At 43.5% G+C, this 17,392-nt stretch overlaps 1 long non-coding RNA gene and 1 pseudogene across 3 annotated transcripts in view; both read right to left on the bottom strand.

Moving 5' to 3' along the window:
- Positions 1-17,392, bottom strand: part of LOC123593575 — a 77,775-nt gene that overhangs the window by 29,081 nt on the left and 31,302 nt on the right. The window contains exons 1-2 of one of the 3 annotated variants that reach the window (XR_006710386.1): positions 7,814-7,954; positions 7,622-7,702 (exon numbers count right to left, since the gene is read on the bottom strand). This is a non-coding gene — a long non-coding RNA (uncharacterized LOC123593575). Of the gene's footprint in view, positions 1-5,229; positions 5,400-7,621; positions 7,703-7,813; positions 7,955-17,392 lie in introns of those variants that run through there. The other 2 variants (XR_006710388.1, XR_006710387.1) reach the window with 2 other exon arrangements.
- On the bottom strand, positions 13,993-15,019 carry LOC123593573 (annotated as a pseudogene).

The following is a 17,392-nucleotide window of genomic DNA, read 5'->3' as shown; positions in this document are numbered from 1 at the left end:
CAGAGGTAACAGGTTCCTGGCCAGGTGTTAATCACCTGGATCAGGGGTCAACAAACTTGGGCCTGGTGGAGACGACCTAACCTGATGCCTGTTTTTGTAAGTGATGTTTACTGGAATACAGCCATACCTAGTTGTTTACGTTTATGAATGCTTTTGTGGTTCAAAAGCAGAGTTAGGTAGTTGTTGGCAAAGCCTAAATCACGTAGTCTCTGGTCTTTTCAACAAGTGTGCTGGTCCTTGACAGAAGGGAAAGGGATCACTGCCGCATCTAACATCGAGCAGAGTGGAAACACCCAGGAAATTCCTACTGAAGGAAGGATGGAAGGAGGTGCAGGGAGATGCAATGAATTGCCCTCAGATCACATTAAAATGTTTTTTAATGTTCACTTATTTTTGAGACAGAGAGATAGAGAGTGAGTGGGGGAGGGGCAGAGAGAGAGGAAGACACAGAATCCGAAGTAGGCTCCAGGCTCTAGCTGTCAGCACAGAGCCCGACACGGGGCTCGAACTCACACGAGATCATGATCTGAGCTGAAGTCAGAAACTTAACCGACTGAGCCACCCAGGCACCCCAAATCAGATTTTTTATCATGAGATACAAGGAAGAATGAGATTCGAGGCAGAAAACACTCAGGATTGGCAATCTTAGGTAAGGAGGCCGAGGATAGGAGGGATTGGGATAAAAGGGGTTGTCCTCGTTAACTACTGCTGGGTTACAAACTACCCCCAAACCTAATGGCTTCAACACAATCATCTTACTGTATCTCACGGTTTTATGGGTTGGACAGAGTTTGGTTGGGTGATCCTTCTACTGATGTGTCATCAATAGAGGTCAGTCTGTGGTATTCAGCTGGCAGCTGGGCTGGTTTGAAAGGGCCAATTCAGTTTTACTACTTGCCTGGTGCCTTGGGAGTGGTGGTAAGGCCGGGCTCGGCTGTGGTTGTCCACCAGACCACCTACCCATTGGGCTTTCCAACATGTCCACCTCAGTGTGGCCAGGCTTCTTACGTGGTAGCTCAGGCTCTGAGAACGAGTGTTCCAGCGAATCAGCAAAAAGCTTCAGTGTCTTTCGTGACCACAGAAGTCACATAATGATACTTACACCCTACTCACTTGGTTGAAGTAGTCGTCAGCCTGCCCAGAGTCAAGGAGAGGGGACATGGACCCCACCTCTCAGTGGAAAGGGTGTTGATGAGTTCATGGCCATGGCTAAAAACCAGCCCGGGAGGGGACGGAGTAGCCGGGGCAGGTAACTGACACTTACTAAAGGCTTTCCATAGTTATTTCAAAACAGCTGTGTAAGAAAGGTATTATTATTCTCATTTGCCAGTTAAACAAATTCCAAGATTCAATGATTTATAATTAACTTACAGAAAACGACTGAGCTGGTGAGTTACAGAGTTGCAATTTCAATGCAGATCTATCTAATTCCAACTGTGGGATTTTTCCATTTTACCATGATGTCTATCATGAGGAAATGAAGAGTCAACCATGGCAGACGATGCCATGACGGGGGTTAAAGGAAAAAACCCATGGTCTTACCTTCTTGCTCTTGGACAATAGAGTCACTAGTGGCAGAAGGGGCCTGAGTGTCCTTCTGAGGAGATATAAGATATAACAATACCCCCTGAAACCCCAGCCCCAGAGATGCCAGATGTCCCTAACTCTTCTCCAATTCCTGGTCAGCTGTGCCAGGCAGTCTCTACCTAAGGGCACACTCCTTTCACAGTGAAAGAGGGCGATGTTGAGGGAACACATCTCCTGTGTTAGAGGCAACTCTCACATCTCCGCCTTCAGTTCCAGCTTCTCACAAAGACACCTGCAGGCCACCTCCACTTTGATGTTCCCCCTCACACACATTTTCTCAGGGCAAGCTTCTGTCCCTCCTGCCCTCCTCAGGTCCTAGACCAGTGAAGAAGACTTCCAGCTTCCAGGTCTATAAGGAGCTTGGAAGTCTCTACTCCCTCCAACAAGTAAACAGCTGAACAGACTGAACAATCCACGGCTATTTTTGGATGCTTGGAGGACACAGGGCAAATTGCTGCCCCCATGGCTGGAGAGACAAGGGTGTAGAGGGAGTCACGGTTTCCCAAAGCTGAGACTCACAAGTGGATACCACTGGGGGAAGAAAACCTGAACTGTCATTGATGAGTTGATGTATGCTCACTGTGGACAAATCTGAGAGTTATAAACTCCAGGGAGACCCACTTGGGGTCTCTACAGTATTGGGAAATTTACCTCTAGGAGCTCAACTAGAGTATATATGGAGAAAAATCCCCTTGGGCTTTCAGCAGGTGGAAGGACAAAGGAATAATTTTGAAATAAACCCAGAGCACTCTGTTCTTAACAAGGTGTGCCCTCGGGAGCCTAACCTGCCAGGGTATTATTAGAGGCTAACTGACTGAGAGGGAAATACCGAACTCCAGCCCAATCCAGTCGACCTGTCCCATGTAAGGAGAAAAAAAACCCTGAGAAACACTTGTGAAGTTCACAGTCCAGAGGCACAGGCTCACTCAAAAACTGAGACCTAATCCCATGGCTGTAGAACACTTCCCACACCTCACCACCTCATTACCAAATGCCTATTTAGAGCAGTAGTTCCTTCCACACAGTACATCATGCCTGGCCAGCAAGAACAAATTACAAGGCAGACTAAAAGGCAAAATAGACAGAGCAAGCATCAGAACCACATGCTGCAGGGCTGTTGGAACTTCTGACCAGGAGTCCTCACTGACTGTTTCCTTGCTTCTTCCGATGTTGCGGAGATAGCGTAGCATGAAAGTTCAGCACCCAGGCTTTGGTACCGTGCTGCCTGAGTTTGAGTCTATTGCTTTTGTTCTTAGGTGTTTGATTTTAGGTGAGTCATTTTATCTCAGTGAGCTTTAGCTTTCTCAACTGTAAGATGGCAAGACTAAGAATATCTACTTATAGTGCTTTTAGGAGAACTGAGTTACTATATTGAAGGGCTTAGAATAGCACTTGGCACATAGGAGGTACTCAACAAATGCTGGCTTTCATGATGTCCAACCAATCTCCAAACTCTACTAGTTTTTCATTGATTCAAGGTCCTTTCTGTTACCACCATCACTATCTTCGTCTGGGTCCTAATGATCTTATCCTTATATAGCTGTTATAGCTTCAAAAAAAAAAAAAAAAAAAAAAAGGAGGTCTATGTTCTCATATCTATATTCTGCACATAGTTGGCTGAGAATCTTCACCAATTTTTGACCCCTTATGTACTGCATTGCACTAAGCACTTTAGAGACATCATTTACCATCTTTGCAATACCTCCCTAAGCTAAGGTGACTCCTACCCCCCTTTTACAGATGGAAACACTGGACTCAGAGAAATAACTTGCACTAGGTCACACACCTGGTAAGTGGCAGAGTCAGGATAAGAAATCTGGTGATGTTTTATTACACCATACTTCACTTTCAATACCATCATACTTTGACATTCATTATGTCGCCTCCCTGCTTAGAAGCTTAAGTAAATGAGTGAACAAATAAACCAATTATTCAGAGGCAGAAGGCTTCAAAGGTTTTCTATTAAATACAGGATTTGTTTTCACATAACATTTCAATACATGATAATTTAGCCCTTGATTAATTTCCCAATCTAATTTTTCGTGCTTCCTTGCCCCAACCCTCTATTCTAGTCAGGCTAATCTATTTACCACCCCACCAAAGACCACAACCAATTTCCATGCCAAGTCTTTGTGACATTCATCCAGTGGAATGCCAGCTTCACATCTATCTAGTTACACTGTACTCACCATTCAGGTCATAGCTCAGACCCATTTCCTGCATGTGGCCAGCTTAACTATCTAGAACCAGGAAGGATCTGAGATTTGGCCCTACTGGAAAGATACCAATTCAGCCAGCTACAGTTTCGTGGTTGTGGCAGAAGATACAAAACGCTTGGGTCAGAGACAAAGGTGGTTTTTTTACTCACAGCAATAGTAGCAGCTAGAGGATCAGCATTTTCATGCTGCTCACAAGATGTGCACAAGCACATGAGAGTCTCCTAGAGAATGATCTCCCAACACTGATAACCTAGTGTATGTTGACATGGCCTTCCTTGCAGGCCCTAAGATGGTATTTCTCTAGACTGAGTAACGTACAAAGAAAGCTCTTCTGAAAAGATAAAGTCTAATAGATTTCCCAGGGTTCACTGTAATATTATTTAACTAATGTTACAAGTAAACCTAGGTATAGAGTCTCATTGTGCCCATAACTTTCACGTACTAGACAAAGTGCGGCGGGGGTGGGGGGGGGGGTGGGGGGTGGGGTTAAGTTAAATGTAAATCAAAACAAGAAATTCAATCAATTTTATGTTTATAATATTAAATGAACAGTTGGGAAATTATCGTTCTGCTCAAACTAAGTTGATAATGTAGGTACCGGGCTTTGGTACCATGATGCCTAAGTTTGAATCTATTGCTTTTGTTCTTAGGTATTTGACTTTAGGTTTTAGCAGCAACAAGACAACCAACTTTCAGCTCTGCCCCCAGTTCTCTAGGGAGGGGAGGAGAGGAAGAGGTTGAATCAATCACTAAAGGCATGATTTAATCAAGCATGCCTATGTAAAGAAGGTTCTATAAAAATCCAAGAGAATGAAGTTCAGAGAGCCTCTAGGTTGGCAAATGCATTGGGAGGGTAGTGGGCCTCGGTTTCATGGGAACAGAAGTGCCTGAGTTTGGGGCCCTTCCTAACCTTGCCCTAAGTACCTGAATGTTCTCCTGCACCCTTTATAATAACCTCACAGTAAACTGGTAAACACACAAAAAAGTCCAGATCTACATTTATCCTGCTCTTGATTTTTATTTCAGGAATATCAATGTGAATACTGCCTATTTGCAAAGCATTTTGTACAAAATCATATTAATAACAATACTGTTTTTCTTTAAATTTTTTTAATGTTTATTTATTATTGAGAGACAGAGAGACACAGCATGAGCAGGGGAGGGGCCGAGAGATGGAGAGACACAGAATCTGAAGCAGGCTCCAGGCTCTGAGCTGTCAGCACAGAGCTCGATGTGGGGCTCGAACCCACAAACCGTGAGATCGTGACCTGAGCCGAAGTCGGACGCTCAGCCAACTGAGCCACCCAGGCTCCCCAGTACTGTTTTCTTTACTTAAGCATAATCATATCTTACATTTAACCAAATTAAAAGGCAATTTTAATGTTGCATTGCTTTATAAACTCTAAAAAGTTATCATACTCACGTTACAGTTTGTTAGCTCCACTGAATTATCAAAACCTGGACCGAATGCATTCTTGGATCTAATTACTGGTGGCATCAGCGGAGGGAAAACGTCTCAAGATTTTTTCCCACAGCAGACGTCAAAAACAAATTTCTGGGTTTAGTAAAGAGGTCACAATCAGAATGCTCACAAAATCCCGTAAGTATTAGAAAGAGAATATTTTAGGGGCGCCTGGGTGGCTCAGTCAGTTAAGCGTCTGAGTCTTGATTTCGGCTCGGGTCACGATTTCACGGTTTGTGGGCTTGGGCCCCACATCGGGCTCTGTGCTGACAGCTCAGAGCCTGGAGCCTGCTTCGTGTTCTGTGCCTCCCTCTCTCTGTCTCTGTCTCTCTCTCTCTCAAAAATTAAAAAAAAAAAAAAAACATTAAAAAAAAAAAAGAAAGAACATTTTAGAAACAATTTGATCTCAAGTCAAGTTTTCTTTATGTCACCGGCTCTAGGATTTCCACCTAGGATTTTCACGCTCCTGTAAGACCTTTGCTCAGGCAGCGTAGTTAAGTGTCCTTTGCTGGGTCCTTGATTCCAGCATCTCACTTGCATTTTACATCCACCGGCAGCAATCACAACAGTGCGTTACTGCAAATCCCCGTCATTTTCACAACGGCAAACGTTGAGCCTCAATACCTAAATAAAAGAGGGACTAAAATCGTACTCTGGAAAAGGTTTCCAGGGGCCATTTATGACCCTACAGGTCTTGGACACGAGGACAGTGGCAGATACCATGCTATTAAGAGCCCATCCAACAGAGGCCAGACTCTAGAAGTCAACACAAGTCAAGGTCTCTAACTTGAGGGGATTGCTTAGCAATTACGTACACACAAAGGCCATATTATGTAGGATATACTTAAATCACTGTTTAGTTATCATGATAAGAGGAAAACAACATTTAAATATCCTTACTGAGCACTGAGAACCAAGAATCTGTCTCCACACCCCTTGGGGTTCAAGGACCACAGTTTGAGAGACCCATCGGTCTAAAGCATCTTTGCCAGTAGTTCACTGTCTGGTCTTTCCTTATCCTTATTTCCTTCCTGGCTATTTCCAATCCCCAGTTTCTGTTTCCTATCTGCCTCCCTGGTACTCACTCCTCACACAACACACTGACCTTTCTCCTCCCTCTTCTTCATTTCCGTTGTTCCTGTTGGAGCAGCTTCTCAGCCCAACACCTGGCCCTCTTCCTCCTGAGTGGACACTCTCTTGGCAATTACCCAGGATGCTTCGCAACAGTGACTGTTGTCCTCAACTCACAAAGACATCAAAGGGATTTGCTTAAAGTCACGCCTTGGTCAGGGAGCAAGGCCACCCCCTCACCTCCGTATTCCCCCCACATAGACCTTGCTGAGTCCCTGAAGTCCTTGGGGGAGCGCCAATCTCTGAAAAGACCGCTTGCCAATATGGCGGGGCGGGGGAGGGTCACAGTACCTTTGTGGGTTGTTGTTTACTGAGCTCAGTAACATCTTGTAAAAACATTTTTTTGACCATCGTGGTAAAATATGCAAAACGTAAAAACTATCACTCCAATCACTTTTAAGCGTGTAGTTCAATAGAATTAAGTATGTTCGCACTGTTGTGCAATCACCCTCCAGAACTTCTTCGTCTTGCAAAACTGAAATTCTATGCCCGTTGAGCAACTCCCCCCCGATTTACCCCTCCCTCCAGCCCCAGGCAACCACCGTCCTACTTTCTATCTCCATGAATTGTATATATGTGGGATCATATAATTTTTGTCTTTTTGTGACTGGCCATTCTCCCCTTGACATAAAATAACACCTCCCCCCCCTCCCCACCACACACCAGATTAGCCCTAGACAATCACTGGCCTAGGAAACAGCGCATGGGGACTGTATGTTAACATCTTTCCTGTTCTTAACTCCCACACATCCTGCTTCCCATCAAGCTGCTCTGTCAACAAGTTGAAATATTAACTCCATTCCCTTTGGTTTCCCAGGCTGAAAGTGATTTGATTAAACCTGACAGAAATAACTCTTCTTATCCATGAAATGATGAGCACTGTTTTTTTTACCCTTATTTGGGTGCTGGGTAAGAACTTTTGAGAAGCTGATGAAAATCGTGTACCCTTTCCCAGAAAAGTACGCAGGCATGCATACGTTTGCCTAGAGTTTCGGGGGTTTATAAGCCCCGACTTAATGTGAGTCCCCTCAAGAGCAGGCTCTAAGATGAGAATTTGGGGGCAAGTAGTTTATTTGGGAGGGAATCCCAGGAAACAGGGGGAGGTAAACCAGAGAAGGGAGGGAACCCAATAAAGGGTGAGTTTGTTAATTCGCAGGTGCCACTGTGGATAACAGAGGCTCATTTCGGCTGGAGACCCTCTGAGACAAGGTGCAGAACGTACCTGGGAAATCGGAAGTTAACTCTGCAGCGATCCCAGCCTGCTTTGCCCTTGGGGAAGATGGTCCTCCGGCCACAGAAAGCCCTAAGGCAGAAGAGGCAGGTGTTTGAGAAGGCTTCAAGGTATATGGGAACCATTCAGTGAATCTGAAGGTGACCTTTGGGAGGGCCCGGGGCAGGCGGGTCGGACACTAACACGAATACGGATCCTGGGAAACTCATCCAGGCGTGCTCAGTTAAGAGGCTCTGGAACAGGTTTACTAATAAACCTCCCAGCCGCGATCGTCTGCTTCTCTGTTGAAGCGGTGGGTGGCTCACTTGTGCTCTCAGGCCTCCCTTTTTGAGCAGTTATTCAAGTGAGCCCTCCCCGCCGCAGCCTGTAACAGACATTCATGCTGACATTGCACCCCGCCTACACGGCCGAACGCAGCCTCCTCTGCGCCTGTGATCCAGCTATTGTTGCTTACCCCAGATGTTCGTTGCGACAATAGGGAGCAGCAGGGCCTGGCTCAGGGGGGCTCCCTGCTTAATTGCATACGGCTTATGAGAATGAAGTACACGGTGGGGATCTGCAAAAAGCTACCTGGAAATGGCCTCACTGCCACGTCAGATCGGTTTCTCTGTCGTTCGTTTCCTCGGCCTTATAGTTACAGCCCACAGAGGAGGTGGTCAATTTCGTTAAGGGACACACCAGCCACAACATGGGGACATGAGTGATGAAAAAAATCACAAGCAGGACCATCAGGACTTTTTGGTGGTGGTTTTCCTAAACGTCACCTTGCAGCAGGTGGGAGAGAGCAGGAACAGTTAGATAGGAGGTGAGACCTTGCGTTCCGTGGAGGGTTGAATTGTATCCCTCCAAAAGGTACTGAAGTCCTAACCACAGTACCTCTGAATGTGACCTTATTTGGACATAAGCTTTGCAGATAATCGAGTTAATGAGGTCATGAGGGTAGGCCCCCATGCAATACGATGGTATCCTCACAGTGAGAAGACATTTAGGTCCAGAGACAAACACACAAAGAAGCAAGACAACGTGAAGACTCCGGGAGAACGCCATCTCCAAGCCAAAGAACACTTGAGCACCGACCCTCCCTCAGAGCCCTCAGAAGAAACCAACACTGCTGACATCTTGATCCCAGACTTCAGCCTCCTGAATGTGAGACGGTAAATCTCTGTTATTTAAACCGCCATTTGTGGTTCATTGTTACAGCAGCCCCAGGAAACCGAACACAGACTCAAATAAGAAAACAAACTCAAGTCCAAGTTTGGGGAGGGGTAAAGACGATAAAGAACATAAGATAGTTAAAGAACACAGTAGGAAGCGAGGTTGGGAGTCTGAACCATCACACCAGGTATCTCTGAGTCACTAGGAGGGAGGGACAAGGCTCAAGAAAGTTAAGAGTAGGTACTGGCCATCGGCGAAGGACACACGATCCATGAAAGGGCCTTGTTCTCCTTTCCTGGGAATATTCTCCACCTTCCTCCCCACGTTGTGGAGCTCACCCCTTGACGAATCTATATCCTCTCTCCCCCTTGCCCTGACTGTGTTGAAGGGCCTTCCGTTAACCCATGACACCTAGATCTTCTCCCATCAGAGTATTTGTCCCTCGGCATTGTAACTGCTTTTCCAACGGTCTCCCAACTAGACCGTGACCTGTTTGAGCTGAAGGACTGGGTCTTTTCCATTATTGCATCCCCAGCATCAGATACTATACCTGATGCATTACAGGGAGGCTCCATAAATGTTTCTGGAAGAAATGGATGGATGGATGGATGGATGGATGGATGGATGAAGGCACAAAAGGCATGGTTTTGATATTAAGATGAACATTAGCTTGCATCTTGGTGCTGTTTATTTATTTTTGGGGGGGCTTGAGATGATTTAGGATGTGGCATCCTAGGTAAGAACTTGGTCAGTAGGATGAGCACTGGGGAAGGCCTGTGACAGACTGAGCATTGCAACACCACGACTAGTGTCGTGGAGCATTCATTCACTTATCCATCCCTGCTCACACATACTTGGAGCACTATAGTGTTCCAGACGCTCCCTACAAAGATGGGGACTGCAAAATTCCCTCCACATATGGGTGGAGGGAGAGGTTTATAAATCAGGAAGGGCAGAGGATATATTCCCAAAGATATTTGCGGCCGCATTATTTACAATATCTGAACGCTGGAGTAAACCTCGGAGCCTATATCCACAAGGAGAAATGGTTAAATATAGTAAGGTCTATTAATCTGATGGAATATCATGCAGCAAATAAAAAGAAAAAAAATCTTCGGGCAGTATTCCAGAGAAGACTAGTTTGGGGTATGAGTGATAGAAACCCTGCACTTAGAACAGACTAAACGGCAATGTATTTCCTTTCATGTCAAAAAGCCAGAGGGAAGCAGTGTAAATGGCAGCTCCACAATCACCAGCTTGGCTTCTTCTCTTGCTGTTCCTCCGTCCGTAGAGTAAGACTGCTCCTTCATGGTCCAAGAGTTGCTGCTAGAGCTCCAGCCATCACGTCTGCACTCCAGGCAGTAGGAAGAAGGAATGGATAAAGAACGGGAAGTCTCTCTTATAGATACGGCCAAGAAGTTGCTCATGATGTGTTTGATTTCATCTGGAGCAGTCGGAGTTCAGGTAGGGAGACGAGTCATTTTGTGTGTTACAGGATAAAGGACTTCTTATGGAAAAATAATAACTTTTTCCTGCGTGGGAAGAGCTGTAGAAAGTTGGAGGGTCAGAGATGGCATCACCAATTGGTCATTTTGAAAAGCCACGCCCATCAAGCTACCGGAAGGGAGCTGCAAAGGGGGAGTTCGTGGAAAGGTCTGAGGGAAGCTGCTACTACCTCTGGGGATCCTAGTCAAGCATCTGGAGGGGAGTCAGTGGCTGCTGTTGGTCAACAGGGCCAGAAATTCCGAAGAGGAGCTGGGCATACAATGGAAGAGTGTGGGAGTGAGTTACAGCCGAAAACTGTTGGACACCTCTACGACCATCTGTCACCATAGTGGACAACAAAATGACCATCGGAGAATAATGACCGCTGCCCTACTTCAGCCTCCTAAATTTCACACGGGTTCCTTTTTTGGCCAACTACAACCTGGAACGATACACGCAATGGAATTCTGGGAAATGGAGCTCCAAGGTTACAAGGTGGTGCCATACAAACGGCCACAACGCACTCCTCCCCCCTGGCATGCCTATACAAGTCTCTCTTGTTTTAAACCACATTAAATTTTCAAGTAAAGACAACAGTAAAATCATGCTTCTATATAACATGATGCAGCTGTCCCACGAACAGCTGGGAGATGCAAACCCTTTCCCCAAAAGAGGTATACACAGAAACTCACGTGTCACTGCTGTCCCTCACTGGATGATGTTCAAACCTCTCCTAGCTGAGTTATGTGTCACCTTCAGCCCTGAATTTAAACACTGGGATATAAAGTTCACTGCTATTAACGATCCTATGTTAAAAAGTAGAAGAATTAGAAAAATTACAATGGATAATATTTATTATGAATATGTTCATATCAAAGCAAGGGACAGTTATAATACTACCTTCCTAGGAGAGCTTGGGTGGCTCAGTCGGTTAAGCATCCGACTTCAGCTCAGGTCATGAACTCTCATGGTTCATGAGTTCGAGCGCCACATCGGGCTCTGTGCTGACAGCTCAGAGCCTGGAGCCTGCTTCCGGTTCTGTGTCTCCTCTCTTTGCCCTCCCCTGCTTGTGCTCGGTCTCTCTGTCTCTCTCTCAAAAATAAATGAATGTTAAAAAAATAAAAATAAATAAATACTCTCTTCCTCATTTCTACAACTGGTCATGTAGTCATAGCTGGTACTTACTAGTTTTCTCTTTCGCTACCATAGTCTGTATGTTCTTTTTTTTTTCAAATTTTTTTTCAAGGTGTATTCATTTTTGAGAGACAGAGCACAAGTTGGGGAGAGGCAGAGAGAGACGGAAACACAGAATCAAAGCAGTCTCCAGGCTCTGAGCTGTCAGTACAGACCCTGATGCGGGGCTCAAACCCACGAACTGTGAGATGATAACTTGAGCTGAAGTCAGATTCTTAACCGACTGAGCCACCCAGGCGTCCCCATAGTCCGTATTTTCTTTTTCCTCAGCAAGCAGTGCAGCTAGTCATATTTTGCATGATAGAGTGAAACAAGCCCTCGTTCCAGAACGGTCTGGGCCATTAGCAATCCTGATTGTACTGGCTGTTGTAGTTTTCCATTAACATTTATTGCAGGACACAGGAAGGCTAACAGGCAGCCTAAAGGATCTCCTATCTTCCAGCCATACTCTTCCCTGACCTCACTTCTCCTTGATGGTCAGGATCTATCAATCACCCCAGTCAGCAAGTATTGAGACTGGTTGTTGTCATTGCTAGTTTGTTCCTTGGCATGAGTTGCCTAAAATGATCAGTAGAGCATGTGAGGTTCCAGTCAAAAACCCACTGCTGTGTTTCCTAGTGGAAGCTTTCTCCTTTGGGATTTACCTTTAAATCAGTAGATCCCAAAGCTGTGGAACAAAAGCCAAACATTTTACTAATGGATCCCTAAGGACAGTAGGGAAAGGAGTGACTCCCATTTCTACCCCCTTGATTCCTGGCCACAAGAGAAACATCGCCATATACTGGTTGGTAATTTAGAGCATATACCGCATCCTGGCGGATGTTACCCTAGCAATGAAAAGTGTTGCCACAGAGCTGACGCCATAACTGAATTTCTTTTCAATCCAATTAAAAATCATATATATTTAAGGTATACAACTCGATGATCGGATGACTGTATACTTCGTAAGATATTTATCACAATCAAGCTAATTAACATATCTATCACCTCACACAGTTATAATTTTCAAGTGCATGGTGAGCACACTTGAGATCTACCCTCTTAGCAAATTTCAATTATACGATGCAATATTGTTAACTATGTAGCCACATTGCTGTACGTTAGATTCCCAGAATTTATCTTACACAACTGAGACTTTTACCCCTTAATCAACATCTCTCCATAATCTCCTTCCCCTGGCATCTGGTAACCACCATTCTTTGTTTGTGAGTCTGATAGTTCCAGATTCCACATACAAGTGAGTTCTGCAGTATTTGGCTCTCTGCGTCTGACGTCCTCTAGGTTCATCCATGTTGTTGCAAATGGCCATTCTAATAGGTGCAGAGTGGCCCCCCTCAACCCACACACAATTTTAAAATTAATATTGACTATTCCCCTTAATATGGAGTTACATACAAAATTTATCTCACATTGGCCACTTTTCTATTAATGAAGGAACTATATTTTCATAACCTGTTCCCCTCCCTTTAAATATTTGATGAAAAGAAAGTAAACGTTACCACAGAAAATTCAAGAAATTAAAGGAAAATAGAATCGCCCTTCCTCGGAGAAGAAATTTAAGTCATCCTTGAGAAAAATCTGGGTGGTCCAAATTGTCTGGAACCATTTGTGATTTCTTTGGATTCAGTGATGGTTCTTTGCCCTTCCTTGCTTCCTTCCTTCCTTCCTTCCTTTCTTCCTCTTCCTCTTCCAACTCTTCCTTGTCCTCCTTTTCTTTTCTTTTTTTTAATGTTTATTTTTGAGAGAGAGAGAGAGACAGAGAGACAGAGACAGAGCATGAATGGGGTTGGGGCAGCGAGAGAGGGAGACACAGAATTTGAAACAGGCTCCAGGCTCTGAGGTGTCAGCACAGAGCCTGACGTGGGGCTTGAACTCACAACCATGAGCTCATGACCTGAGCCAAAGTCGGATGCTTAACTGACTGAGCCACTCAGGTGCCCCTCTTGTCCTCCTTTTCTTTCTTTTCTCTTCTCTTCTCTTCTCTTCTCTTCTCTTCTCTTCTCTTCTTTCTTTCTTTCTTTTTGGTGGGAGATGGGGGAGTGTTGGGTAGATTTTTAATATAGAGTGAATTTCTCTAATGATTCTAAGTCCATTTGGGTTGCTATTTCTTTCTGAGTCAGCCATACAAAATTGTATTTTCCTGGGAAATTATCCATTTTTTTCTAAACTTTTAAATTTGTTTGTTTAAAGTTCACATGATTCCTTTATCATCATGATTTCTTTTAAAGACACATTTATTCAGCATCACGATTAGACTTTCACATTTAGCCATCAACAGCATGGGTGCAAAAAAAAAAATCCACGTTAAAACCCTTTGTTGGAATGCTTTACACTTTCCACGGAACAGAAACTAAAGTCACCTGTTATATGATTAGTCACAGATGCAGCCCTCGAGTTGTTTGTGCATATACATGAGCATTGTCTAAAACATGTCTTCTTTGTAGCAGCTGGGCCCTGCCACCACTGTGCTCGGCTGACTTCACGAATCTGTTGTAACCTCTAGCTTCCCCGTCACGTCACTGGCCCTCCTCTCCTGCTAAGCTTTGTTTCCCAGCAGTAAACTGCCATTGCCAATGCCATTGCCATAGCTACTGATACTGCTGGAAACACCATTAGCCACCTTGGCTTCGTGGTTTGGCAAAGTACTGGCCTCGACCGCCATAGGGGCCAGAGCTTCTGTCTCCAAACTTTCCTCCTTTCATGGGTCCAATATTTGAAGATTGATGGTTGTAATTGCCAAAATCATTATAGCGTCCACCGCCTGCAAAACTGTCTCCATCGTTACCAAATCCAGGATAGCCGTCCCCACTGCCACCATTTCGACCACCACCTCGACGGCCACCAGAGCCACCTCGCCCACTGAAGTTTCCTCCGTGACCAAAGTTCTCATTCGCACGAAAACCACTTCCACGACCACCACCGGAGTTTCCAGAACCACTTCGCCCTCCTTGGTTGGATGAAGCACCTGTCGTCTCTTGCTTAGCTAGAGCTCTTCTAGCTTCACAGTTGTGGCCACTGAGAGCATGGTATTTCTGAATGACAATCTTGTCTACGGAGTCATGGTCATCAAATGTTACAAAGCAAAGCCTCTCTTTTGGCCACTGCCTCGGTCCGTCATGATTTCAGTCACTTCCATCTTCCCATACTGTTCAAAGTAATCTCTTAGATGATATTCTTCAGTGTCTTCTTCAAGGCCACCGACACAAGTCTTTTTCACAGTTAAGTGGGCGCCAGGTCTTCGAGAATCTTCTCTGAGACAGCCCCCTTTGGTTCCACAACGCTTCCATCCACCTTGTGTGGCCCTGCATTCACGGCTGCATCCACCCCCTCCACGGTGGCAAACGTGACAAGCCCAAAGCCTCTGGCGTCCTTGGTGTTTGGACCTCTCATTACTACACAGTCCGTGAGCATTCCCCTCTGCTCACGGTGGCCCCTCAGACTCTCATCGGTTGTTTCAAAGCTCAAACCTCCGATGAAAAGCTTCCACGGCTGTTCAAGCTCTTTGGGAGACTCTGACTTAGACATGATGGCGGTGGGAGGGGAGACTTCAACCATGCTTACTCACCGGTGAACAAGGGCAGAAAAGTCCTTTATTATTTTAATATCTGTTTTATCTTAGTTTATATTCCCTGTTCTATCTTAATACATGTATCTATATATATTAAGTGCCATATATATATGCTTATATGCTTAATATATATACGTATTAACATGGAACAGGTCATTATAAAGCATATATATATATATATATGACCTGTTCCATCTTAATACGTATATATATTAAGCATATAAGCATATATATATATATATGGCACTTAATATATATATATGTATTAAGATGGAACATATATATGTATAATGCATATATATGTATAATATAAAGCATATATATAATAAAGCATTATATATATATATATATATTTATACATATATATATATTAGGGCTCTATATCCTTTTTATTTTTTCAACTTTGTCCAAAATGTGTCGTGTCTACTTTATTAAACTTAAAATGTTTGATGTGGTTGATCCTCTCTATTGTATTTACTAGAAGGAAATACTTATGGTTTACATGTGATTAGATTTCCCTAAATAATCCTGATGTTCTCTCATATTCCTTACTCCTCTGCATGGAGGTGATGTTGAGTATCCATTATTGGGACTCATTTCTTGATTGAGTGATTGTAAACCATCAAATATCCTAAACACCAGAAACTGGATCTCTTTCTACTCTCCAAACCCGTGTAAGATAACAATCCTAACAGGGCATCTGGCTCTCTCTAGTGTGGAGTTCCAAGTTCTACAAATGGAGGCTGGGCAGAGAGTACTGGGGGACACATTTGGCCCTTGCTGAAAGTCATACCCTGTAAGTAGTTTATCATTAATAAAGGAGATAATTTCATGTTTGTGACTTTTTCTTCACCTCTCAGGGGATTCGGGGTTAGAGAGAGAACACCACAGTCATTTATCCAACATGTGGTCAAACACCAACATGTGTTTTCAATTTCATTAATTTGTGTTCCTTTTGTATTATACGGTCCCTCTTTCTTTGGATTACTTCATGTTCCTTTCATCTGCATCTAGTATGCCCCCCCAGAGTTTTGTTTTAATTTAATTTAATTTAATTTAATTTAATTTAATTTTTTTTAGTGTCACATTTTTATTTAAATTCGTTACTTAACAAAAGTGTATTATTAGTTTTAGGTGTTGAACTTAGTGATTCATCAGTTACATACAATGCCCAGGGCTCACCACGAGTGCCCTCCTTAATAACCATCATCCATTTAACGCACTCCCATCGCTCACCTCCACTCCAGCAACCCTCGGCTTGTTCTCAACATTAAGAGTCCCAAAGAAATGGAAAAACATTTCATGCTCATGGATTGGAGGACAAATATTGTTAAAATGTCTATACTACCCAAAGCAATCTACGCATGTAATGCAATCCCTATCAAAATACCAACAACATTTTTCACAGGGCTAGAACAAACAATCCTAAAATTTGTGTGGAACCACAAAAGACCTCAAATAGCCAAAGCAATCCTGAAAGAGAAAAGTAAAGCTGGAGGTATCACAATTCCAGACTTCAGGTTACATTACAAAGCTGTAATGATCAAAACAGTATGGTAGTGGCACAAAAAAACCAGACACATAGATTAATGGAACAGAATAGAAAACACAGAAATGAACCCACAACTATATGGTCAGCTAATTTTCAAGAAAACAGGAGAGAGTATCCCATGGAAAAAAGACAGTCCCTTTAGCAAATGGTGTTGGGAAAACTGGATGACACCATGCAAAAGAATGAAAGTGGACCCTTTTTTTACAGCATATAGAAAAATAAATTCAAAATGGATGAGAGATGTGAGACAGAAAACCATCAAACTCCCAGAAGAGAACAAAGCGGTAACATTGGCTGAGCCAACTTCTTACTAGATATGTCTTTGGAGGCAAGAGAAACAAAAGCAAAAATGATGAGGACGCCCTCAAGATAAAAAGCTTCCGGAAAAAAAAAGAAAACAAAAAAAGAAAAAAAAAGAAAAAAAAAAAAAGCTTCTGCACTGCAAAGGGAACAGTCAACAAAACTAAAAGGTAACTTTTAGATTTGGAGAAGATATTTGCAAATGAGGACTGTTTAATTTCAAATAATTCTGATTTCCTTTATAATTTCCTTTTTGATCCATGAATATAAATCTGTTCTTTAAAAATTATTCTTAAATTTTACTTAGGAACAATAGCACATTGGAAGGATGTGTTTTTGGTAACTGTAAAAAAACAGTTCAATTCCAAAAGGAAAAATCTCTTAAGAAAGGAACACAACGAAAAATCAAGAAAATAATCTTAACATCTGGCCATTAATGTATCAACCCAAAATAATTTAAAGAGACAATAACAATATTTTTCCAACCCTGAATCCTCCTACTTCAGGC

This window comes from Leopardus geoffroyi, chromosome D4 (genome assembly GCF_018350155.1).
Source record: "Leopardus geoffroyi isolate Oge1 chromosome D4, O.geoffroyi_Oge1_pat1.0, whole genome shotgun sequence".
NCBI classification, from domain to species: domain Eukaryota; kingdom Metazoa; phylum Chordata; class Mammalia; order Carnivora; family Felidae; genus Leopardus; species Leopardus geoffroyi.
The sequence above is the reverse complement of the archived record's forward strand: the minus strand, read 5'-3'. Positions and strand labels throughout refer to the sequence as shown.